Genomic DNA, 26,350 nt, shown 5'->3' with positions numbered 1-26,350 from the left:
CTAGGAGTCTGGCTGGCCTGCGTTTATTGAAAACCCATTATGTCCTGTTTACTTATTCTGCAATCAGAGCCTGCGCATTCCTGATTCACACTAATGGGAACGTTTTGGCCAAAGAGGGGCTGATTGTTCTTGTTCTGTCCCGTCCCATGATATCAAACATTCATCTGTGGAACACATCTGAGCCCTTTTGTCCTCTGGTAGCTACCGTGGATGAGAGAGAGAGAGAGAGAGAGAGAGAGAGAGAGAGAGGGGAAGAAAGAGATCTGGGGGTGGGGGTGTTGATTTTATTAGCTGGGACGCGTTATGCTGTGTTTTTGAGGAACTGTCAAAATCCAAGAAGTAAGCTGTCTAGTGTGCAGTGTATTTTCTCAAGCCTCTGCTGTCAGGGAACCCACCTAGAGACCCATGAGTCCTGAAACTTGCAGGAAAGCAGTCTTTTTGTGTGTCTAGCAGAGTGGGTTCCTTACACCTCTTTAAAAACTGTCCAGTCAACCCCATTCAAAGCGACTTGAGGCATGACTCATGAAAACTTGTCAAAATGTGGACGAGGTGTGCTAATTTTTTTTAAAATATATTTTATTGATATTTTACAGAGAGAGCAAGGGAGAGGGATAGAGAGCTAGAAACATCGATGAGAGAGAAACATCGATCAGCTGCCTCCTGCACACCTCCTACTGGGGATGTGCTCGCAACCAAGGTACATGCCCTTGACCGGAATCAAACCCGGGACCCTTCAGTCCGCAGGCCGACGCTCTATCCACTGAGCCAAACCGGTTTCGGCAGGTGTGCTAATTTTTTTTAATGCATGATGACATTGGCGAAAGCAATGTTGATACATTAAAAGCAAAGATTTGCCAGAGATCAGTAATTCCTAAAAAGTAAATTTGAGAATAGTATCCATGCCTTATTTATTTTTGTATTGTCTTAGTATTGACCCTACTGTGCTTGGCGAATAGTAGGCCATGAATAAATAAAGTGATGAGTCATGAAATGTGGCCCCAAGGCTCAAATTCTGGTTCATGCTCCAGCCAAAAGAGCACTATTAACCCTGCATCTTGCAAATGGTAGCAGGGTATGCGACACGAAATCACCTACTAACCAGGCACTGTGTGCAGCTGACCACTCTCTCCCCCATTACCCTGGTTCATTTCCTCACAGCATCCACTGCCCATGAAAATGATCCCATACATTCCACTGTGGGGCATCTATTGTTTGTCTCCCCAACTAGAATGTGATCCTCAGAGGACACAAACTCTACATCTTATTTGTAAATGATCCTGCCCCCTGCCCCCAGACAGTCTCAGGATCATAGTGTTGGATAATAATAAATGGCTGTTGAATGAATGAATGAATGCAAAGGATGTAAAAGTATCACCTAATTAAATCAATATGAATTGAAAAGCAATGTGAGCACTATATTGGTAGACTGTGTTGAAGAACCAGATCCTGTTTTTAAGGAATTTATATGCGTCTTAGAAAGAAACAAATATTGACATCCCCTCTGGCCTATACTGTCCCACTGAATACACTCAGCACCCCTGACTCCACAGTCAGGAGGAAAATTATGTGCCATCTACTTCCTGGAGCCATAGATGTTCCCTGTAGCAATAAAAACGGATTCATGCATATGATTCCATCTATGTCAAGTCCTAGATCAGGTCAAACTAATCCATGGTGACAGAAATCAGAGCAGTGTTTGCTTTTTGGGTAAAGAAGGGGCGGAATTGACTAAACGGGGCACAAGAGAACTCACTGGGGTGTTGAAAAGCTTTTTTGACTTGATTTGGGGGGTGGTTTACATGTGTGTATGCAATGGCCAAACCCCATTGAATCATGAAGATGCATGCATTTCACGGTCTTTAGATTACACTTAAATTAATTAATTAGTGGACAGTGCTTGAACCGAGCATAAAGCCCATTGCCATCCAAGCTCACTTATCCCCAATGGATCTTAATTTGTCCCCGACCAGATCCTAGCACCCCGCTGGACTCCCCCATCCAGAGCTGATACAGAGGGAAGATACGGTTTGGAAACTGCTAAAACATGAGGGCAGGATTGAAAGGAAACTGTAATGGAAACACACACACACACATACATAAAAACAAAACAAAACATATTAGGCAGGGAAAATGTTATTTCTCATTAAGAGTGGTGGATTAAGGACCTTAATCTCTCAGAAAACTGAGGCCCAGATGAATCAAGCAGTTTGTTCTAAGGCTGTACTAGCTCTATACAATCAACCAATAGCAGAACTGGGTTTCACACTCCGGCTCCCTCACCCCTCCCTACATCTAAGCCCAGTTTTCTTTCCATCATAGTATGTGGTGTAGGAAAGGTTCCAATCCCTGATCTATCACTTTTTACCTGTATAAACTCAAAGTAGTTTACTTAATGTGTCCATGCCTCTGTTAATGGAGATAGAATATTTACCTGTGGTTGGGACTAAATGAAATAACTTCTATCCACACCATGTGCTTAACGACCGTCACCCCCTCCTCCTTCCCATCCCCGTACTTCCTCTCCAGACTCAACCCTTGGTATGTTGACTCACAAGGTTGTAATATACTGAATCAGCTTTTCAAATAAATATTTCTCTTCATGAGAATTAATAACCCTAACTATTTAAGTGGAGATTTTAAAATTCCCTAAGCCTCTTTTATCCCATCCCCAGCGAACTCTGATCCAATAAGAAAATAAATCTCATAAACATGACAAACTACAGTGTACTACAAAGAAAGCAGATATCTTTTTTTTATTAAAGAAAACATGTGAAAAGTTAAAAACACTTGAATTTCTAGCAGACTTTCTGTCATCTTGGGCAAATCATTTACCCTTATGTGCCTGTTTCAGAACCCCTCAAAAATGGGCTTCTTGCCCTGGCTGGTTTGGCTCAGTGGATAGAGCATTGGCCTATGGACTGAAGGGTCCCAGGTTCGACTCCAGCCAAGGGCACATGCCTGGGTTGTGGGCTCGATCCCCAGTAGGGGGCATGCAGGAGGCAGCGGGTCAGTGATTCCCTCTCATCATTGATGTTTCTATCTCTCTTTCCCTCTCCCTTCCTCTCTGAAATCAATAAAAATATATTTAAAAAAAGTAAAATGAATAGTAGGTGGCTTTAAAAAAGGCTTTCTTTTGCAAAGTTGAGAACCCCAGGAAGAAATAATTATTCCTTTCTTTATGTAAATACCTTTTAGAAAATGTTGAGATCTTGCTTCAGACAGGTCATGCGGTCCCTTGGATGACCTTGAGGATATTCCAGTGCTGAGAGTCTGTTATTTGAAGGGTCAAATGGGGTCCCTGCTGCTTGGACAGGGATGCATCATCTTGTGCCTGGTCCCACCAGCAGCCCTTCCCTTTTGCTCTATGTCATTCTGTCCCTGCTTCTCCCGTCGAGTCCAACCTGGGACAGCTCCTAAGAGGTGGACCAGACAAAAAGAAAAAAAAGGTGTTTTGGATCAATTTTGTTCATCAATTTATTTTGTTCATTAGATTCCACATATGAGTGAGATCATGTGATACTTGTCTTTCTTTGACTGGCTTATTTCGGTTAGCATAATAGATCCAGAGACAGAGAAGCATAGAACAGACTGCAGAACCTCAGAGGGAAGGCGGAGGAGAGTGGGTGGGTGGGAAGTCATCAATCAAAGAATGTGTATGCATATATGCATAACCCATGGACACAGACAAAAGAGTGGGTGAAGGCCTGGGAAGGGGAGAGGGGGGTGGCTAGAAGGGGTCAATGAGGGAAAAAAGGGGACATAGTAATACTTTCAACAATACAGATTTAATTAAAACAACAACAACAAAAAATCCAACCCTATTCTCCTTGGTCCTGGGAAGCCAAGGAAAGTTCAATCTAGAAGTGAAGGAACTGATTTAGACTTCAACACACACACACTCACACTAAAGTGTTTTTTTTTTTAAATAGTGATGTAGACTTTAAGGGAGAAAAGCCTCCAGAATCGAGTGATTGATGTGCCAACTGTACTCGCTTCCCACCACACAGGGTCTAGGCTTCGCCAAGAAGGGTTCTGTCATCAGACAAGACCAGGGAGGGGAGAAGCCATATCCGTGGTGAAAGCCACACGAGACAGACTGTCCCCAGCATCCTCACTGCGCTCCCTGTAGAACTGGCCCACAGGGATTCACTTTTATGCATAAAGATGTGGCTCCCAGAGTGTTCAGCATTCCTGCCCCGGGCTGCTGCTTTTTATTTCAAGGTAGAGACAATAGGCTCAAGAAGGTACACATCATACACAGGAACACACAGACATGAATCCCCGTGAAAATCCGGCCAAGCTGGGAAACTAAGTCCACTCTTTCTCATTTATGTGGGACTGAACTTGACCAGGAAACTTGAATGTTCCCTTGGAAATATCAAATACCAGCATTCAGTTCTTTCTGGGCCCATCTCTCAAGGGTGGGGAGTGGTGGAGGGCTGGTGGATTTATGCTAGTCATATGCTTATGCTTTAAAAAATGACATCCTGTGGATTCTAGCAGAGGTTCTCAGATTAGTCTTTCACACAAACTAGTCTTTTTAATCACATGGGGAGAGGATTTGGCTTAAGGGCGCTGTTTTTCAGAAATGCCCCAATAATTGTTGGGCTGTGAAGATCACAAACTGAGTCTTAGGTTGAAGTTAGTGCTGAGACAAGCTTTGGAAATTATCTGGCCACAGCGATTTTATTTTATTTTATTATTTATTTATTTATTTATTTATTTATTTATTTATTTTTAAATATATTTTATTGATATTTTACAGAGAGGAAGGGAGAGGGATAGAGAGCTAGAAACATCGATGAGAGAGAAACATCGATCAGCTGCCTCCTGCACACCTCCCACTGGGGATGTGCCCGCAACCAAGGTACATGCCCTTGACCAGAATTGAACCCGGGACCCTTTAGTCCGCAGGCCTGAGCCAAACCGGTTTTGGCTGGCCACAGTGATTTTATATATTTGCTTTGTTTCTCACAGCAAGGAACTGGTACATGGCAAGGAGGTCAGGCCTCACAGCCAAGTGAGGGCCCAAACCTGCAGCTCAGGATTCCCTGTTGGGTGTCCTTTGCACTGGCCACAGATTTTGTTTGTAGCAACTATGCATTTTAATTGGACCTTGCTTCCACAAGCAAATTCTGGTCATGTTTCCCAGAAGCCCATCTGACTGCCTTAATGCACATCCCATAGGGTGGGGGCACCTCCAGCCACGGCTCATCCTGGTCCAGTGTCCTCCTCTCCTCTGACCTCCTGTCTCTTGGACTCGGGAGTCAGAGCAAGGCCAGAGGCAGAGAAGGTGCCGGTTGATGCACCTTTCTCACAGCGAAGGTGAATGTGGGACAGGGACAGTTAATCCTAGGTCCCTGCTAAAAAGGGTATAGTGCAGGATATTCATTGATTTGGTTCTGAATTGTATTTTCTAGTTTTTTTTTTTTTAAGAATTCAATGGAAACCTCTTTCAAATTAGGGAACTGATGCCTAGCCAAAAAAATAGGAATTCTTTGTTTCATTTGCATGCCCTTTGCAAAACTTTAATAGAATGCAGAGAGTTCCACAAATTGGGCAATGAGTCAATAAACAATGGCAACTTCTGGCATAGCGGGGTACGGTGTTTTAGCTCTAGGAGCTGTCATCAATAGTCAAATATTAGAGGAATGGGATCTTCATTTTCGGAGTGGCATGTGTGGAGTGAGGGCAACCCTAGACAGGCTTGAGGACAAATCTGAAAACAAGAATACGCTGCAAAGTCTTCTGTGCCTGTTAAGAGCTTCCACTTCCAGCATTCCAGGAATCTGGACTCTGAACTATCTTCTCCTAACATGTTGAGTTATACCTCAGGGGGAAGATGAGTCTTTCTTCCCAAACATTTGCTTTACATCCAAATGGACTGAAATCTATTAGCAAGGGAGTGGGGGGTCTATTAGGGACAATGATCTTAAATAATGAAGAAGGAGCCATGGACTGCAGAGCTCTGGTTGAACCACAGCATTATGCCGAGCTCTATATGTTACTAATAAAACTAACAAAAATAAGAACGGCAGTTGGCCCTACTTCATTCGCCAACTGGGAAATGAAATCATGAACTTGCTTTATGAGTGGCTGGCTAGTTTCCATCAGGTAGAATGCCAGACTCAAAAATAGGAAACTGAGCTTTGAAGTACATATCACAGAGCTTCTTCAATGAATTCCACATTTTACAAAACTTGAGTCTTGGTACTTGGAGGGAGGCACTTGGTTTTTAATTCTTTTTCCCTTGTAAAATGTTTGTAAATTCCAAATTGCCGACTATTCTGCTGGCTTTCACAACTGGGAATGAATGGAGCCCTCTTGTGGTCAGAAAGTGCACAGATAAAAAAATGCAAACTGCTTGACTTGGGGCCAAGTTTCAGGGTTTAGTTTGAACTAGACTAAGGTGTTGAGCCTCAACTCTGGTTTCTACCAATGTTTACCATTAGGGAAAGGAAAACACAAATAAAAAGACAATGCTTTGTTTAACCTATAGGCAGAAAGAATAGAATGCCTAAAAGGAAACAGATTCATTAGAAGTTGTAGCTTTAAGGAAAGCAGAAAAACCATCACATTGTATAGGTTTCACAACTGCCTCTCCCTGCCAAGACTTTAGTGTGGTTTTAAAATTTAGATGTTGCATCATCATGTGACGAGCCCAATACAACTTGACTCATTGAGGCCATAAAACATACTTGGTGGGTTCAGAAGGCAGTGGACTCCTGGAGCTGGGATCAGAATTGGTTTGGTTTGCATCAAACCTATCATTTCTCTCCTGGCATTGATTTCTGGATATAAGAAATGAATATTTGGGACACTTGACTTCTGAAAAGCTGGCTCGTGAGTTGCTATCTGTTAAGGCAGTGGTTCTCAACCTTTCTAATGCCGCGACCTTTTAATACAGTTCCTCATGTTGTGGTGACCCCCAACCATAAAATTATTTTCGTTGCTACTTCATAACTGTAATTTCGCTACTGTTATGAATCGTAATGTAAATATCTGTATTTTCCGATGGTCTTAGGCGACCCTGCTAGCGGTTCTCAGCCTGTGGGTCGTGACGTAATTTACATTACGATTCATAACAGTAGCAAAATTACAGTTATGAAGTAGCAACGAAAATAATTTTATGGTTGGGGTCACCACAACATGAGGAACTGTATTAAAGGGTCGCGGCATTAGGAAGGTTGAGAACCACTGTGTTAAGGCCAGGCTTTGTCAAGCAGTTCTTGCTTATCTTAAAAATCTTTTCTATGTTCTTTTTTTTTTAAAGGAACAATTGTATTTTTTCTAGTTTTGAGATAATTACACTCAAAAATAATCCTATCTAATAAAGAGGGAATATGCTAATTGACCATCACTCCATCACAAAGATGGCTGTACCCACAGCTGAGGCCAAGTTCCCATGAGGAGTCTTAATGAGCAATCAGCAGGGACTTGAGGCTAAGCCCTCCCCCACCCCCGTGGGGCTTGACAGGGGAGCTCAGATCATGCCCCCCACCTGGCAGGGCTTGACAGGGGACCTCAAGGTGCGCTTCCTGTCCTGGTGCTGGGCTAGGGGACCTCAGGCTGCTCCCCCACCAGGTGGGGCTTGACAGGGGACTTCAGGCTGCACCCCCCACCCTGGCACCAGGCTGAGGGGACCTCAGACTGCACCCCCCCACCTGGTGGGGCTTGACAGGGAACCTCAGGCCACACCCCTGCCCCCAGCACCGGGCCAGGGGACCTGAGGTTGTGCCCCCATGCCTGGCTGGGCTTGACAGGGGACTCAGGTCATGCCCCCCACCCAGCGGGGCTTGATGAGGGACCTCAAGGTGCACCCTCAGTGCTGGGTCGGGGGAACTCAGGCCGAGCCCCCGCCCAGCAGGGCTTAATGGGGGACTTGAGGCTGCGCCCCCCTGCTAGTGGGGCTTGATGGGGGACCTGAGGCTGCGCCCCCCTCCCGGTGCTGGGCCGGGGGACCTGAGGCTGCACCCTCCCACCTGGCAGGGCTTGACGAAGGACCTCAAGGCATGCCCTCTGCCCTGGTCTGGGCTGGGGGACCTCAGGCCATGCTCCCCCATCCTGGCGCTGGGCCAGGGGACCTGAGGCTACACTCCTGCCTGGCAGGGCTTGACAAGGGTGGGACTGGCCTGGTCTGGATCTAGCCCAATGGGGTGGGGGGGTGGCCGGGTCTGGGTCTCACGCAATTTTGAGGTGCATGTGGGTGGGCGGGGACTTGACTCTGGGTCCCATGGTGAGCCCCAAACTCTGACAGGAGGAAGGTTTTCATATACATTTTACTAATTTTCTTTCATCTCTGACACTTCTATTATAGAGAAAGGGCTAATAGCAATATTAAATTATTTCCTCTAATTAATCCCCTTTTAATGTGCACGAATTTCATGCACCAGGTCACTAGTAATAATAATAATAGCCAATATATTTAGAGCACTTATCATGTGTCAGGAACTATTCTTAGTACTTTGTGACTTAACTATTTATGTTTCATAATAATCCCAGGAGCAGGTACTGTTATTGTTCCTCCTCTACAGAAATGGAAACTAAGGTACAAAAGGATTAAGTCACTTTCCCTAAAAATGGCAGAGAGGATTTGAATCCGAGCAGTCTGAACACTTACTATGCTGTTCTGCCCAAATGAGTCTGATCTCTTATAACCTCTAAATAGCTCTTACGTCACATCTCTCCATTCCCATTGCCAATGCCCAGTTCATCATTTTCTCTTGCCTAGACCTTTCTCTGGGTCCCCTACAATTTTTCCTCCACAGTGCAAATGGGAAACATTTTATGGAATACAATGATTTATGATTTCTTAAAAAACAACAACAATCAAGTAATTATGAATTCATAAGCAACTGCAAAAAATTAAAAAATGAACAAGGAGATGCCATGTACTGTCCAAATACTTTTAGATAGTACTCTTTGACAGCCACAGTGTACTATCAAAGTCAGGAAATTGATGTTTGTACAATCCATAGAACTTCATTCAGCTTTCACCAGCTTTACAAACGTTCATTTGCATGTGTGTTCTGTGTAAAGGTCTATGCAATTTTATCACGTGTATATTTGTATAATCACAACCACAGTCAGGATACAAAATTGTGCCATTGCCACAGCACTCTCTCATGCCATCCCTTTGTGGCCACACCCAACTTCTCCTTCACCAACCCCTACCCTGTGGCAATCTCTAATCTGTTCTCCATCTCTGTGATTTTGTTGTTTTGAATATGTTGTGTAAATGGAATCATACAATATATGACCTTTGAAGATGGATTTTTAAAATTTTTATTTTTTGGACTTTTTTTTACTCAGTATATTTCCCTTGAAATCTCTCTACATTTTTTGCATGTCTCAAGAGTTCCTTTTCATTGCTGAGTTGCATTCCTTGGTGTGGTTATACCACAGTTTGTTAAAGCATTCACCCATTGAAAAACATTTGGGTCATTTCTGGTTTGGGGCTATTATGAATAGAGCTGCCATGAACATTCTTATATAGGCGTTTGCTAAATTACAAAATGTTTATGAAAGAAAGAAAAGAAAACCTAATAACCCATTTTTTAAGGAGAATCAACTCAATTTCTCCAGCTGAAAGTCACAATTGTTAATCTAATATCAGCCTCCTTTGAGGACTTTTTATGGGAGCCTCCTCTTAACAGATGACCTCCTGGTCTCTGAGCTGGTCTCCTTTTATTACACGGCAACATGAAATGTGAAATATCATTTATTAGTATGGTTCAAATCTTCATATATGGACCAATGGCATATAGCTTTCATTCTTGTCATTGTCCTCACACCTGAAGGTTAGTGTTAGGATCAGTGATTTTCTAAGAGCTAGGTGTGTCATGGTCCAATGTGGTCGTTGCTAGCCACATGTGGCCTTGGGCCTGCAGCAGTCCCAATTAAGATGTGCTGTAAGTGTACGATACATACCAAGTTGAAGTCTTACTGTGAAAAAAAGAATGTAAATCATCACATGAATGTATGTCATTAGTGTATTTTTATATTGATTGCATGTTGAAATATTTGGATATAATGGGTTAAATAAACTATATTATTAAAATTAATTTTATTTCTTTTTCCTTTCTTTAATGTGACGAGTACAAAATATAGAACATAGCTCTTACATTATGTCTGTTGGGCAGTGATGTCCAGGGAGGAAATGAAGGTCTTAGGGCCGCTGTGTAACTTGCCCAAAGTTGCACGGTAAACACTTTATGTGACGTCAGCTGCTAGTGCTTGTTTTCATTCCAGTGACAACTAAACGGGCTGTGTGTCAATGTCATGATTTTATGATAAGCTGTGAGGGTGGGAAGAGAACCTGTGTTTCTTCTGATGGAACGGGCAGGAACTGTCCAAACACTGTTAGATGATGGGCTCCATTTCAGGGTGTCCCTGATAGTGGCTTTTTGTGCCTCCTGGATGCCACTGCCATATAGGAACCCAGAGGAAACCTTGCTTCCTATGTTCTACTCGGTACTGGTATGTTTAAACTGCCTTCTAGCTTCCGCTTTTTATCCCATAGCTTTCATTAGTCCTGAAAATAAATACTGGATGCTGTGCGTTTAAACCCATTCCAGAATTTGTATTGTGTCCTAAATATGTATGGTTCATAATGGCTACTATTGACTTAATGTTATGCTAAGTGCTGTACCATAAGTTTTATCATTTAGTCCTCACAAGAACCCAAATGAGGTACATACTAGCATGGTTCCATTTCATAGATGAGGAAACAGAGGCTTAGAGAGATTACATAAACTGCCCAAGATGCAGAGGCAGAGAGGGTGTATGCCGGAATTCTAGTCTTTGTTATCTGGCTCTTGAATTCCTGCTTCTGGTCACTATTATGCTTTGCTCCTTCAGTGGGTGACCTGCTCCGAATAAAGGAATGAATCCACTACTCAAAGGAGAAATTTTATTCAAAGATCAAGAACTCATATTTTAAAGCAACCCTGTAAAACCCATTTATAACCATTTATAAGTGGCACAGTAATCACACAACATGCACCACCTTAACGGTGTTAGAAATTCATTCTTAGTGACTATGGACTTTTCTCTCCTTCAATCCAATGTAGTCTTTTCAGGGGGAACATATTTGTGGATTTGTGGTCCATACTCTCCCAGAACAATGGTGTGATTTAAAAGTCCTAAAGTTTTGCCCTGACCGGTTTGGCTCAGTGGATAGAGCGTTGGCCTGCGGACTGAAGGGGCCCAGGTTCGATTCCGGTCAAGGGCATGTACCTTGGTTGCAGGCACATCCCCAGTGGGAGGTGTGCAAGAGGCAGCTGATCGATGTTTCTAACTCTCTATCCCTCTCCCTTCCTCTCTGTAAAAAATCAATAAAATATATTAAAAAAAAAAAGTCCTAAAGTTTCTTCAATCTTATCAATATATCATGCCCACTTAAAGCAGTTTGGGAGAAACCAAGATGGCGGCATAGGTAAACACCTAAACTGCTGCCTCACACAACAATTTCAAAACTACAACTAAAAGACAGAACGGACACCATCCAGAACCACAGGAAAGCAGGCTGAGTGAAAATTCTACAACTAGAAGGAAGGAGAAAAGCTCACAGAGAATTGGAGGTACGGCAAAGGGGCTTTGTGCGCGCAGAGAGGAAGGGCGGCTGAGAGCTTGGCTGACTTCCTCTGGCGGAAGGGGGAAGGAAGCCTCGGACCGCGAGCTGGGAAAGGCAGAAGTCTGAAGGCGCACACGGCCCAGTGCGCACAAAGGCTGCGGAGGTAGCCATAGGCTTTCCCTAGTGAAAGGGAGTCAGAGGATCCTGACTGAGCCCCAGTTCTGACTGCAGTGAACCCCGGTTCCAGGCGAGCCCCTGGGGACCCACGCTCTTGTAGGGGGAGTCTGGACTCTCGGGCGGAGACTCAGGAGCCGGGGAAGGCGGAGGACTGAAAGTGCGCACACGCGCCGCGCCGGTGCGCACAAAGGCTGCGGGGGTTGCCACAGGCTTTCCCTAGTGGAGGGGAGTCAGAGGATTCTGACTGCACCGAGCCCCAGTTCTGACTGCAGTGAACCCCAGTTCCAGGCGAGCCCCTGGGGACCCACGCTCTTGTGGGGGGAGTCTGGACTCTCAGGCGGAGACTCGAGCTGGGGAAGGCGGAGGACTGAAAGCGCACATGCGCGCAGGGGCGGGGCTGACAGGAAGCCAAGACTGAGACTCCACCCCATCCAAGCTGAGCACAGAGGCTATTGCAATTTGGCAAGTCTAATCCTATAAGGCTGTCTCCAGCACCAGGCTTCTCCCAGCATAGACACAGCTGATCCTTACAGCCAACTGGCCCGGAGGTCAATTCTTCCCAGTGATACCAACAACAATAAAGACTTAATTACAACAAGGCTGTACACACAGTCCACAAAGGGGTGCACCAAGAGTGTCCACCTCAGGTTAACTGGGGAAGCAGACCCACTGGGCCATATTGGAAACCTAGCACAAATATCTACCTTACCAACTCAGGGATTCAGTGAAAATGCGGGGTCAAAGAATCAGATCACAAACGAAAGAAATGGAGGAAAACAAACGACTGGATATAGAATTCAAAACCACCGTTATAAGACTTTTTAAGAATATCCTAGAAAAGGCAGATAAATATAACGAGACCCTCGAAGATATGAAAAAGGACCAACTAGAAATTAAACATACACTGACTGAAATAAAAAATATTATACAGAGACCCAGAAACAGAATAGAGGAACACAAGAATCAAGTCAAAGAATTGAAATACAAAGAAGCAAAAAACACTCAACCGAAAAAGCAAAAAGCAAAAAAAAAAAATCCAAAAAGTTGAAGATAATGTAAGAAGACTCTGGGACAACTTCAAGCGTACCAACATCAGAATTATGGGGGTGCCAGAAGAAGAGAGAGAGCAAGATACTGAAAACCTATTTGAAGAAATAATGACCGAAAACTTCCCCCACCTGGTGAAAGAAATAGACTTACAAGTCCAGGAAGCCCACAGAACCCCAAACAAAAGGAATCCAAAGAGGACCACACCAAGACACATCATAATTAAAATGCCAAGAGCAAAAGACAAAGAGAGAATATTAAAAGCAGCAAGAGAAAAACAGTTAATTACCTACAAGGGAGCACCCATACGACTGTCAGCTGACTTCTCAACAGAAACTATGCAGGCCAGACGGGAGTGGCAAGAAATTTTCAATGTGATGAATAGCAAGAACCTACAACCAAGATTACTCTACCCAGCAAAGCTATCATTCAGAATTGAAGGGCAGATAAAGAGCTTCACAGATAAGAAAAAGCTGAAGGAGTTCATCACCACCAAACCAGTACTATATGAAATGCTGAAAGGTATTCTTAAAGAAGAGGAAGAAGAAAAAAGTAAAGAGAAAAAATTATGAACAACAAATACATATCTATCAACAAGCCAACCTAAAAATCAAGTGAATTAAAAACCTGAGGAGCAGAATAATCTGGTGAATATAATAGAATCAGGGGCATAGAAAGGGAGTGGGCTGATAATTCTCAGGGGGAAAGGGGTATGGGGGGGGTTCATGAAGAGAATGGACAAAAATCATACACCTATGGATGAGGACAGTGGGGGGGAGGTAAGGGCAGAAGGTGGGGTGGGAAAGGAGTGGAGGGGAGCTATGGGGGGAAAAAGGAGAAATAATTGTAATAATCTGAATAAAGATTTATTTAAAAAAAAAAAAAAAAGCAGTTTGTGTGTGTGGAAGACCGGCATCCATGATCTACCTTTGGTGCAAGGTCTTGGATATGCTTCCGTCTCCTAGGATGATCAAATCTTAGAGCTGAAAAAGACTGATTTTCTACTGTAGGGGTCTGCAAACATTTTCTGCAAATCCCCAGATAGTAGCTATTTTAGACTCTGCAGGCCATACAGTCTTTGTTGCAACTGCTCAACTCTGCCCTTGTAGAATGAGAGCAATTGTTCACAATATGTGAACAAATGGGCACAGGTGTGTTCCAGTAAAACATTATTTACAAAAACAGAGGGACATAGCAGCTTGCTTGATTTCAACTGTGGGCTTGTTGCAGAATAAAGTCTAGAAATCAGACCGCCTGACCATCAGTGTTTTTTCCTACTGTTTTATATTTATTCATATTTAATTTTCTTTCCCACCTTTTAAAAATTATAAAAATTTTAAAAGATATAAAAATAATATAAAAATCAGCAGCATAGACCTATCACCAAGCCTAAGAGAAAAATTACAAATATGATTGAAGCTTCCTGTGTTCCCCTCCCCAACCTCCACCCCCCAGGTAATCATTATCCTGATTTTGATGTTTGTCATGCCCTGGGTAGTGACACATATATGTCTCCTGAAACAGCAACAACAAAAACCCAATAATTTTGGAGAAACATTTTTTCCAAATAGCAAAAGGTTTCAAACCTAACTTACCATTAGCAGAAATAATAACATTTGGTAAAATGATCCAATTTTTCCCTAACATTCCTGTTTAGAAAGAGATTGTTTGTTGAAAAGAGAATTGATGACAAGATATGCATAGAATTTTTATTTTTTAAACCCAAAGTTACTTGTAAAGATGTGGGGCTGAACTTCCAGCTGAGTGACCTTGGGCAAATTATTGACCCTCTCTGTGCCTTAATCAGGAACATTGGAAGAAACACTAGTACTGTTGTTGGCACCACTGTTGTTGGCATGTTGCATACCTTAACTCCTTTACCCCCCTCTAAAGCACCATTTGGGGTAAAGAAGTTAAGGTACGCAACATGCCAACAACAGTGCCTAATGCTAGCTCTTATTGCTTTTAACATCCACAATTTAAAGATCAAATTTTCAAGCTTCATTGGGAATGAAGCTAATGACAACATACTGGCCGAAACTGCAGTTGTTACGTAGATAGACAAGTTGGTAATTCTCTAGACTGAGAGCCAGTATACGTTTGTAAATGACCTTGATAAATCAGGAGTGGTGTTGAGAGATGTATTTGCTGAGGAACAGGGATTCAGCCCATCGGTGTAAAAAGGGATAACATTAACTACAATCCACAGATAGACATGAGGACATAGCTCAAACTGGGACCCAGAGTTCCAGCGGTTGGGTGGCAATGCAGACCTCACCACTCAGCAACATGATCATCTCAGGCAAGTTCTCAAACCTCCCCAGGCCTGTGTCCTTTGCTGTAAAATGTGGATAATGATAGACCTACCACTTAGAGTGGTTGTGAGCTGTTAGCACAGGGCAACAAAGTTAGATGCAGCTGTTACTGTTGGCTGTCTCAGAGGTTATTACAAGGTACAAGTTTAGCGGCAACATGACCTGGGTGGGGCGGGCTCCGCTTCCTAAATGAGTATCCTTAGAGATGCAGTGGATCTGTGGGGAAAAGCCAGCATGAGGCTGAGAGGCCAGAAGTAAGACAGGGATGGTTTAGGAAATCCCTCTCTTTTGTGTCCCCTTTATGCTCCTCCTTAGTCCAACTTTGCTAGGAAACATGTTTTTTGTTTTGTTTTGTTTTGTTTTTTTGGCTTGTTTGTTTCTGCTGTTAAAAACCGATGTGAAGAAACCAGAGGCACAAAAAGATGTTGTAAAGGATGACAATTAGTTTTATGAGGAAAAGTTCAAGCATGTGGGGTTGTTTGGTCCAAAGAAAAGCAGGCTGAGGGAGGCTTAATGACAATCTTTAGATAAATGAAAGGTTTTAATGTGGGGAATGCGGGCCAGTTTTTTTTTTTTTATCACTTTTGTGAAGGACCAAATTAGTAGACATGGACTTAAATTAAAGAGGAGGGATTTCACATCCATAGCAAGTTCTCAGGAGTCACAGTGACCAACTGTTGCAGGGAGCTGCAAGAGAGAATAGGAGTGGGCATCAGAGGTCTGAAGAAAAACAATACCAGAAGGATGTCATTAAGATGCTCTTTCTAAAATGCTCTCCCAGGCCAATGGGTCTGTTTTTCTTTGGATCTCACTCTAGGCAAAGAATGCAAGAAGGCATGCAATTTTCTTATTTTTAGCTCCAACAAACTGGTATTTTCTCACTGATATCTAGGGTGTTTATCAAATTCTTCTGTTCCTGGAGCCACTTTCTTCTGGCGTCTGTTCTCTGGCTCCATTGTGAGACTGGACTTCCTGTGAAGACAGCCCATGGGTGCTTATATCTAACAGACTTCCCTTCTCTTTACCTCTGTCTGCCTTCCTGGGACTCAGGCTCACATCCACTCAAAGCTGCTCGCCTCCTTCCTCCATTCTGTAAATTCTCTGAGTTGCATGCATTTGTTTCTATCATGTCTATTTCTATTATTTCTATTTCTAAGACTGAGAATCAGAGGATGCAGTGACAGCATGTGAGGTCATCTGTCGTCACATGCCTTTACACTTTGCAATCCAGAGACTTTCTTTCCCGAGAAACATTGCCTAGGTGTATTTTCTATCTGTAAAAACGTACACATTTAGTCTTTTCATAAAAATAAGATTGCCACCTGCCCTGGCCAGTGTGGCTCAGTTGGTTGGAGCATCATCCGGTACACCTAGAGGTTGTGGGTTTGATTCTTGGTCAGGGCACATACCCAGGTTGCAGTTTCGATCCTGGGTCTGGGTGTGTATGGGAGGCAACTAACTTGCCAAAAGTCAAGGGAAACTTAATGGTTCTAGCCATTGCTTCTAAGCATTCTAAACCCTGCTTTTCTTCTTGCTTTCAAACAAGCAATTTGATACTGCAGTGGATTATAAAAATGGCTACTGATTCTGTCCCTCCCTGCATTTGGCCCCCCACCCATCAAGAGATGGAGTCTATTTCTCTATCCCTTGAACCTGGGCTGAAGTTGTGACATGCTTTGATCAATGGTATGCAGCAGAATCTCTCTCTCTCTCTCTCTCTCTCTCTCTCTCTCTCTCTCTCTCTCTCTCTCTCTCTCTCTCCCTCCCCCTCTCTCCCCCTTCCCTGGGCTTTCAGACAACCAAGGTACCCTAGTCAACAACCATCCAACTGCCAGACATGTACATGAGGCCAGCAGGAATGAACCAGCCTCTAGAGCACCCACCAGCTCACCTCAGAAACAGCAGCTGATAACAGATAAATGAGTGACTGTAGATGAGAACCCAGAAGGATCATGGGTTGAGTCCAACCCAAGTCACTGACCCACACAATTATGAACTAAATAAAGAATTGGGATTGGTGAGGATTTTTAATCCTCACCCAAGGATATGTTTGTTGATTTTAGAGAGAGGAAGGGAGAGACAGAGAGATGCGAGAGAGAAAGATCAATTGGTTGGCTCTCATACATGCCTCATCAGGGGTCAAACTTGAAACCTAGGTATGTGCCCTGACAGGGAATCGAACCCTCAACCTTTTGGTTTACAAGACAATGCTCTAACCAACTGAGCTATCTGGCCAAGGCTGGATGACACTATGTTTGAGATAATTTGCTAGGCAGCAAAAAACAGATAACTATCTTTAATTTATTTCTCTTTAATTTGCCTAATTAAATTAAAATTTTTCCAATGTGATGATGTGCATGTAGACTATTTTGTTTTATAATCTGAACTTCAATTTTTTTTTTACCTTAATTATCTTAACTCCCCAAACTCACAGATGGGGGCAGATTTTATTGTTTTATTGCATTACTCTTATGAACTACATCTAGTTACAAAAAAGCTTATATTTTGAAGAGCCCCAAACTAAGGAACCACAAAGGCAAACACTTAAAATTTTTAAATCCTTGAATTGACATTGTGACAGTTGGTTTCTTGAAGTCTTTTAATCTAGAGATTGCAAATGCAGAAAAAAAAATCCAAGTCACCAGAAAGAAGAAATACATTTTAGCCCATAGGACCTCACCTACTACCTGTCCAAACATGTTACCTTAGAAATGGTTAAGTAATTTAAAATTACAGGTAATTCTCTCTCATTAATCTGAAAAGAAATTATCCTGAACATTTTCAGTGCTCTGTTGGACAATAATAAAAAGGAGTATTTTAGGGTATGGTTCCTTATGGCAGGATATGAAAATTGGAATCGTCTTTCTACCAGGTAGCAGTAATGATGGGCATTACCACCTCATTTATTTTATGATATTTATAATAAATAAATAAATTGGGAAATCAGAAGTGCATTTCCCAAATGGCATGGGCAAAAGCCATTATGAATGTCAGAAAATTTTAGGGTGAATGAGATTCTTTTAGGGAAAAGAAATACACCAAAACAAAAAACAGCTGTTTTTAAACATTAGACGTGCAGAAAACCGAATTCCACCCTGACCATTGTTTCAGAAAGTGCAAGAGCTCCCAAGGGGTTCTTTGCATTGTAAATGCTTTTGTCCCCATTATGAAATCATGGTATCTGCTTATAAAGTCTGCTTTTAATTTTCGTCAAACCTGGAGGCAAAGTGAAAAATATGTCACCCTTTACTTTTGAACTTTAAAACGATTTAAGTTGGCCAGTGTAGAAAATGTTTCCACATCGGCAGTATTAATCTTCTCATCATAAAACAATATGAAATAAAAAGTATTTTGAAATGCCAACCAAAAAGTTTCACAAGAAACACATGAGATACTCATGTTAACTTATTTTATGTTAAGATAGGATTAAAAACCGTGTGTGTGTGTCTGTGTGTATGCGTGTATCACCTTTTAATAAATATCCCAGAGGCTCCTATGGATAAACCACGCTTTCATGCTGCCATTTAACCAGGGAACTAAGCAAAACCTTACAACAAATTAGGATTACAGTTAATGAAACCATTAAGCATAAACTGTCGGATTAGCAAACTAATTTATGAGGTGCTTGTCTGTCTTTATTTTTGTTCGTTAGGTAAATGTTCTTCGAATCCTTATTTGAAGTTGGCTTATTCTTTTGAATGTATGATTTATAACGAAGGACTTGTTACTAACCCTGACACCGGGGGAATTCTATGGCTTTACAAGCACCTTGTGGGAGTAAGATTACTTTAACAAACAGCAATGGAAATTGTGGGTATTACACATCTGAGTGGAAATAAAATGGGAACTATTCTCAGTTTATGGGTGTTTATGTCCTTTTGGCTAATGGCTGCTTGCCAACAGCCTATGGTCAATATACGTAAGATGTGACGTATTCAAAGTCATGGGCACCCATTGTTGCCCTAAATTTTAATTTCTCACAGTTTAGATAAGTTAACATAAGCAGATGACGGAATACTTGCAACAAATAAGGCTGCTGATATGATTACTCATCTGGGGAGATTTTTTTCACAAAGTGTTTCCTCTGGGCCCCTGGGACACCTCTCAGCTACTGAAGAATTCCCGTTTTGGTGGACAAACAGAAAACAGGATCCCCCAATCCAACATTCCTTTTTGAGCTGTCTGCATTTCCCCCGTTTAAATCTATTCTTGGTAGCTAGCCACTGATCATATAAACATCTATGAAGTTCATCATGACAAGCCCAAGAACAAAGTAGGCGGCTACATTGATTGCAGAAAGTATTTATTTATTCAGGCCAGTGGCCTGAAAGGCTTTGTCTTGGGTCCTGAATGTAAATGTGGGCTTTGCGTGCCATACATGGAGCCCAAGTTCTCTGAGTCAGTGTGTGCTTGTGTCTACACACAGAGGCAGGTGCCCACTGGCCTGAGAGTCACAACATCTGCACATGGAGTTAAAAAGTCCTTACTTGGGGATGCAAGTTACAATTTAGGGACACCCTGGCTGCACATGTATTCCAACTTGATATCCCAGACCTGACAACGTGAAATGTACACGAGTGTGGGGGACTGCTGTGAAATCCGTCTTGGGGCTCAGCCTGTCAAGTCATGCCAGTGTACAGTGAGACACTTTCCAAAGCTAATCAGGATATAGAGGTCTGAGTGGTTTGAGACAGAGTTGTTACCTAAGTTGGTCTTTTGCTTTCTTCTAGATATTTCAGTCATCATAATAGAAGTTAACTAGGGAATTAAGGGATGCTTCTGATTTAATATTGATTCTGGCTCTAGCATTCTTCTTTAGGAACTTTGGGTAGGTCAGAGATTTCTTAAGCCTCAGTTTCTTTGGCAGAAAAGCATGGATTTCCTTCTTATATCAACTCATCAGTATTACACAACAGGTCCTCCACATCCTAGTCTATGGACGCTGGACTAAAGCCCAGCCCATACATAGAAATTGGCAGTGGATGGGGTAGCAGGGATGGGAGTAGCAGATTCCAATCATTCTCTCTCTCTCCAGGGGGTCAACAAGCCTCATTTCTCAATTCTAAACACCCCCAAAGTTACTGACCTTGACCAACACCCTGGTTTGACCAGAGCTGTCCCAGTTATAGTCCTAAAAGTCATGCCTCCTACTGACCTTGATTGACATCTTGGTTTATCCAGAGCTATCCCAGTTATAGTCCTAAAAGTCATCCCTCCCAGAACCCACCCCTCCCCAGACCTGCCCAAACCAGGGTGGTTATCCTACCCTGAGCTCTAAGAGAAATACCAAGCACAAAATAGTTCTGTAGTCAAAGAATTTTACAAACTTCCCCTGAGAAAATATAAGGTGAGGATTCAATTCCCAGTCCATATGACTTGGCATAAGGTCTTTCCCCTCCCCTGTTCAATACCTGGCAAATGGCACATTTTCTATAAACCAACATTGGACTGTCAGATCCGATTCCTGGAGTTTTACCTTTTTCAGACTCTGTGATGGAGATTAAGTGAAGGATGTTTATTAGGGCGTGTTTTTGAGATTGGCACCTATAAAAAAAGAGAGGAAGGAAGCAAGATTAAGTAAGGGAAGTCTAGCTGTGATGCAGTCCCGATAAAGGTTTCAGCTGACCCCACTAGGAGCTCTGCAACTGAGGTGGCACTTCAGAGTTGACTTGCCTTGGGATAGAGGGCTTGGCCTTTACATACACTCCCCCTATTCCCACTCCCGTTAGATGCGGCATCCAGGGAAGGGCAGTGACCTTGAGCAGAGAAACTCTTTTGAGCCATGGCACTTTCCATAGGAGGCGACACACTGAGGGTTTGGGCCTGCAGCATTGTCAGCAGCTGGGGGAGAGCTTTCATTCCTGAGGGGGCTCTGAGCCACGTGACTCAGCCCTTCCAGGAGTCTTGCTTTCTGCTGGACAGGAGATTATTAGATTAGCTGTTCTGCAGTAACATCTGTAGTGCATCAAAGAGCATAGACTGAACCCAATTCAGAAGTTGCTATATAGCAGATTCCTTTTTGGAATGAACTCTGAACAGATAATAATTCTTTTAATGTCAGTCTTTTGGATGCTAACGTTGTTTACTGTGATAGAGACGGGTGGTAAAAACAGAAGCCTGGATTTAAAAAAAGAAAGACAGTGGTGCCAGAGTACAAGTATAGTTATTATTAATTGATTGTTTTATTACTTTGCATATTCCCACATAATCATGTTTTGCATGTAGGTATTTCTCTCTTTCCGTGTCCAGCATGGCTAGAGAGTGGGTCCAGTTCCTGAGTAGGGGCAGCTGGGGATTGAGAAATAAAAGAAAGAGACAAGACACAGAGATAGAAGGAAAAAGCTGGGACCGGGTGGGACCACCGTCCTCTTCTGATGGAGAGACAGGGACAGTGACCCAATCCAGCGAGTTTATTTTATATCCCAAATACCAGGAAGTTTCACCAAAAGGTCAAGACAAAAGGAGATTATTTGCATTCTTGAGTAGGCCCTGAGCATTCCTGATGCTAGGCTGGATTTAGATATCAAAACCACTTCCCCACACCATGGGCTGAAATGAAGGTCAAGCTGATAACACCCTTGCCCTTTTGGCAAGGCGTGTTCCCAGGGCATGGCTTTGCCAATGCCACTGGGTTCAGCTGACAATAATTAAATAATACCCATGTGCCTTCCCAGGTGCTGTCTACATTTGCATACCAACATTTTTTTTAAAGTGTAAGCATTGCATGATGTGAGTACAGATTCCTGCCTGTGCTTTTGAGAGAGCACTTGGAGCCCTGAACCTCAGGGACAGCACTGAATGGTGGCTAGTGATCTCTAGAGCCCAACTGCCTGGTTCAGTTTCTCCAATTCCACCACACATGGGTGTGTGACTGTGGACACTAGCTGCATGGGATCCTGCCTCATAAGGGGAGTGATCCAAGGCACTGATCAAAATGCACAACCTCTATTTACCCCCTTAACCCATACCTCCTGTATTTCATCCTCTTTGACTTATCCCCTATCTGTTGACCTCCATCCTAAACCATCTGGAACCTCCTGTAAAGACTTTCTCCGTATCTTCAACCCATTGCCGATGAATCTGTTGTCCTCTCATAGGGACATTGCTTTCCTTCAGTTAGGCTCTCTGCAGTGGGGGCTGCTCTTTCTCTTACAGTATATGTATTCTAATCCAGGAGAGGGAGTCAACATTGTCCTCACTCCCCTCTCCTGGGGCTAGACATTACTCCACTTCCCTTGGTTAAAAATCCTCTTTGTTTGGGGTCATGCCATCCACCTAACCTATCCTACACCCCTGTGGATCACTCTAATCTACTAGCCTTCTAATCTCTCTCCAACAGTATGGAAAATTGGTACTTGGTGCATGGTTTTGTCTAAGTCACCATCTAAAACATCTAAGGTCAATTTGACATCCCTATAGGTAACCCCAAACATGGTTATCTAAGATTTCAGAACCAACAGCATTCACTTCCACGGCATCTGAGTAGACCTCTCTCACTAGCACATCTTGTGCCCTTTTTATCCCCAGCATCACCTCTAAAAACTTCAACAGCAATTGCCTACTATTTTGGTTTAAGTCTCACTTTTCCAACCTACATCTCAAGCAGCAGACCCTGAGGAGAGATTCCAGTACAAGTAGTTTATTGGGAGCTAATCTCAGTGGGGTAGTGGGGAGTGAGGCTGAGACAAGGCAGAGAAGGAACTAGAACATCCCTCCAAATGCTCACCCTGGGGAGCTGGGGAGTTATCTGCCAATTTCCATCAGTCATTGGCTGAGGCTGCTTCTAAGGGACATAAACTGCCCAGAATTTCTGGCCTGAAAAGGCCCTGAGCCAAAAGTAAGTAACAGCCTGGCCAGAGTAGAGGCATAGAAATAAGGATGACCATAGATATTCGAGGGCCTTCAACAGCATCTGCTTCACCTACTGTCTCAGCTTCTTAACCCTGCATTTCCCCTAAATATGTCTTTCGTCTTTATTAAGGTCCCTAATCCCTTGACTCATTCATTTTCCGATAAATGATCAGGCTCCTGGGAACCACAATTCCTTCCATATGGAGCCTGGGTCCCATGGCCAATTTGAACTTCATTCTCTCAAGCCTCTCTACTTCATTGTCTCCTCATTGGTTGTTTATTTCTCTCTTTTCTTCTTCTTCTTTAACCACAATTTGGTATTTCCTCAGTTTAGACTTTGATAGCTAGAAAGAATTGCCCACCCAGGCAAACTGGTGCCACTACAAATTAAGGGAAGTCTGTCTTCCCAGTTCATTATATTTTTTCACTTGTTCTAGGTCAGTTCTCTCTTTAATAACTCGCAGCTGCTTGTCTTAACTGTCCTCCCTCTCTCCTCAAGGCACCTTCTCAATTTTTATCCCTTTTAGTCTCAGTCCATGACTCAAGATAAATTTCTTAGTAGCATTGTTTATATTCACTGTCTCCATTTTCTCCTCCTACTCATTCCTCAACCTGCCCAGTGTGATTTCTGGCTTTATTACCCCCACGGGATTCATGTCAACTGAACGGACATTTCTTTTTTTAAAAAAATGTATTTTATTGATTTTTTACAGAGAGGAAGGGAGAGGGATAGAGAGTTGGAAACATAGATGAGAGAGAAACATTGATCAGCTGCCTCCCGCACACCCCCTACTGGGGATGTGCCTGCAACCAAGGTACATGCCTTTGATTGGAATCGAACCCGGGACCCTTCAGTCTGCAGGCCGATGCTCTATCTACTGAGCCAAACTGGTTAGGGCTGAACGGACATTTCTACTCTCATCTTTCTTCTTAGCAACATTCTTGGATATTTCGTCTTTCTGGAACTTTCTCATCTCTCATTTTCTATGCCATGAAACTGCCTTAGTTTTTTTTTTGTTTTTTGTTTTTTTTTAAAATCTCTCTTACATTTCTGGCCATTTCTTCTTTCCCTTCACAGTCTCACCATCTTCTATCTACCCACTGAATGTCTGAGCTCCTCAAGGGTCTGTCTTGGGCCCTGTCCTTTCCTCTATATTATTTTCATAAACAATCTTACTCTAGTGATGCCTACTCTTTGTATCTACAGTTCAGACTTCTCCTTTAAGATCCACGCTCATGTGTCCAGCATTCTACTTGACATTTACTCTTGAATGTCTCAAGAATACATTAAAACAAATATATTTAGAAAAAAACTCATGATCCTTTCTCAATCCCAGTTTACTTCCAGTGTACTGCACTTTAGCAACTCACCCAAATGTGTGCAGACTGGAAATCTAGGAGCCAACCTCAATACACTTTTCACCTTATCTTATTGAATTTCACTTCATAAAAATCTTTGAAATCATCTCTCTCTATTTTACCACCACCACCTTTTATGAGCTATAAGAATTTCTTCCCAGGATTACAGAAATGGGTCTATCTTGTCCTCTCCTGATTTCTCTAATCCCTTCTGTGAGCTGCAGCTAAAATCAACTTTATAAAATACAAATGTGATTATGTGACCTCTACCCCCAGTCCTTCTTCAAATTCTTCAATGTCTTCCTAGTACTTTACAGTTTAAAAATACCTTCCTGCAATGTCTTGCAAGGTCCTACCTGGTCTGGTCTTACTTATGTCTCTAGCTTCATCTTTCGCCACACTTTCCCTCACTCTTTCTGCTCCATCCACATCAACTATTTTTTCATCCTGGCTTGGAGTTTTGCACATGCTGACCCTCCTCCTGTCTCTTTTCTGGTTGACAATTTGTAGCTTGGAGTCATGTCTCTTTCTCAAGGGACATGTCCTAATTGTGTTACTTCAGCAAGGAAGGCTTCAGTGATACCTTAATAGGTCAATTCCTCTCACTATAAACTCTTATTGCATCATGTAAATCTTCATAGCATCTATCACAGTTGCCATTTTACACTTATTTATATGATTTTTAAAGTAATGCCTGCCATGCCACCAGATTTTAAGCTCCAAGAGGACCAGGAGAATGCCTACTGTGGTGCCAGGGTACTTGGTAGGTGTTCAGAAAATTGTTATTGAAAAGAATGACAATTGATTAGTGACTACTTTCCTATTTCCTAGAGAATATAGAGTTCTTAGATGTGAAAGCCCTCATTTTCCAACCTACATCTCAAGGAACCTGGAGTCTCAGAAAGGTCTCTGTTCAAATGACACCCTGAACTGTGCTCTTAATCAATGCCCTTCCCCATCTAGTTCCAGTTATTCCGTCCTTCTCATGTTTTTATTGCTCCCTTTTGCCTTATTCCTTTCTTGCATCCATTAATATTTTCAAGTACCATTAGAAAAAAAAAGTACCCTCCTCAACCTTGTGTTTTGTCTATTTTTCTTTACAAAGTCCCCATCTAATACCCCGCACTAGCAATCTCTACTTCTCACTTGTATGTGCTGTCATCTTCTGTCATGACTTTGAAATGAAACTCAAATCTTTCTCTTGAACTTCAGACCCAAATTACCAACTGGGGACTTGATATATTTATTTACGTGCATGTCTCAAGGGCTCTTCTACTTGAACCTATATCAACTCTTTCAAGCCTGCTCTTCCCCTACTCTGTTAGCATTGGCCAAAAGTACTCTCCTTCACCCAGTTACTGGAACTAGGGTTCTGAAAGTTATACCAGTCTTCTTCAACTTACTCTCCATCCCAATTAGTCATTATGTCTTATCTAATCTGTTTGTTATATGCTTCTGAAGTCTCTGCATTAATCAGTATTGATACTCATCTTTAGTTCTCAGATTATGATGAGAGCCTCCAAGTGGTCTCCCAGATTAACTGACCCCAAAGATATAGTGATCTTTCTAAAGCACAAATTTGATCATGTGTAACCCATTCCCCTAATTCTAAGACCACCCCTACCTACACACACACACACAGGCACCCCTATACACTCAATTCATTGGCATAACAAGAAAGTCCCCACATGATTGTATCTTCAGCTGTTCCTCCCATTATCCTCTCTGCTCTAGATATTCCCCAGTCCTTGCTAATCTTGTAATGCCTGAATGTTGCACTGTTTTATACATCTGTGCCTTTTCATATACTGCTTCTTCTCCCTACCCAGACTTTTGGAAGAATGGCCAATAACCACTTGTCTTATACAGCTTTCCCTGACCTTCCCAAAGGGAGCTGAGCACTCTATCTGCTGTGCTCCTAATGTGCTACATGCACATTCTGTTAGAATGCGTGCTGGCAGAGAGGCCACATAGGGTTGTTCAGATTGTAGACTGACGAACTCTAGGGTCCTTGTTCACATAATGG

At 42.6% G+C, this 26,350-nt stretch overlaps 1 long non-coding RNA gene across 1 annotated transcript in view; it reads right to left on the bottom strand.

Annotated features, from left to right (window-relative positions):
* Nucleotides 1-3,203: 3,203 nt before the first annotated feature.
* Nucleotides 3,204-26,350, bottom strand: part of LOC308253053 — a 62,107-nt gene continuing 38,960 nt past the window's right edge. Inside the window, exons 4-5 of the long non-coding RNA XR_013961092.1 lie at nt 20,591-20,658; nt 3,204-3,413 (exon numbers count right to left, since the gene is read on the bottom strand). This is a non-coding gene — a long non-coding RNA (uncharacterized lncRNA). The remainder of the gene's footprint in view (nt 3,414-20,590; nt 20,659-26,350) is intronic.

This window comes from Plecotus auritus (genome assembly GCF_963455305.1).
Source record: "Plecotus auritus genome assembly, chromosome: 7".
Lineage (NCBI taxonomy): Eukaryota > Metazoa > Chordata > Mammalia > Chiroptera > Vespertilionidae > Plecotus > Plecotus auritus.
This window is presented reverse-complemented; position numbering and strand designations above follow the sequence as displayed.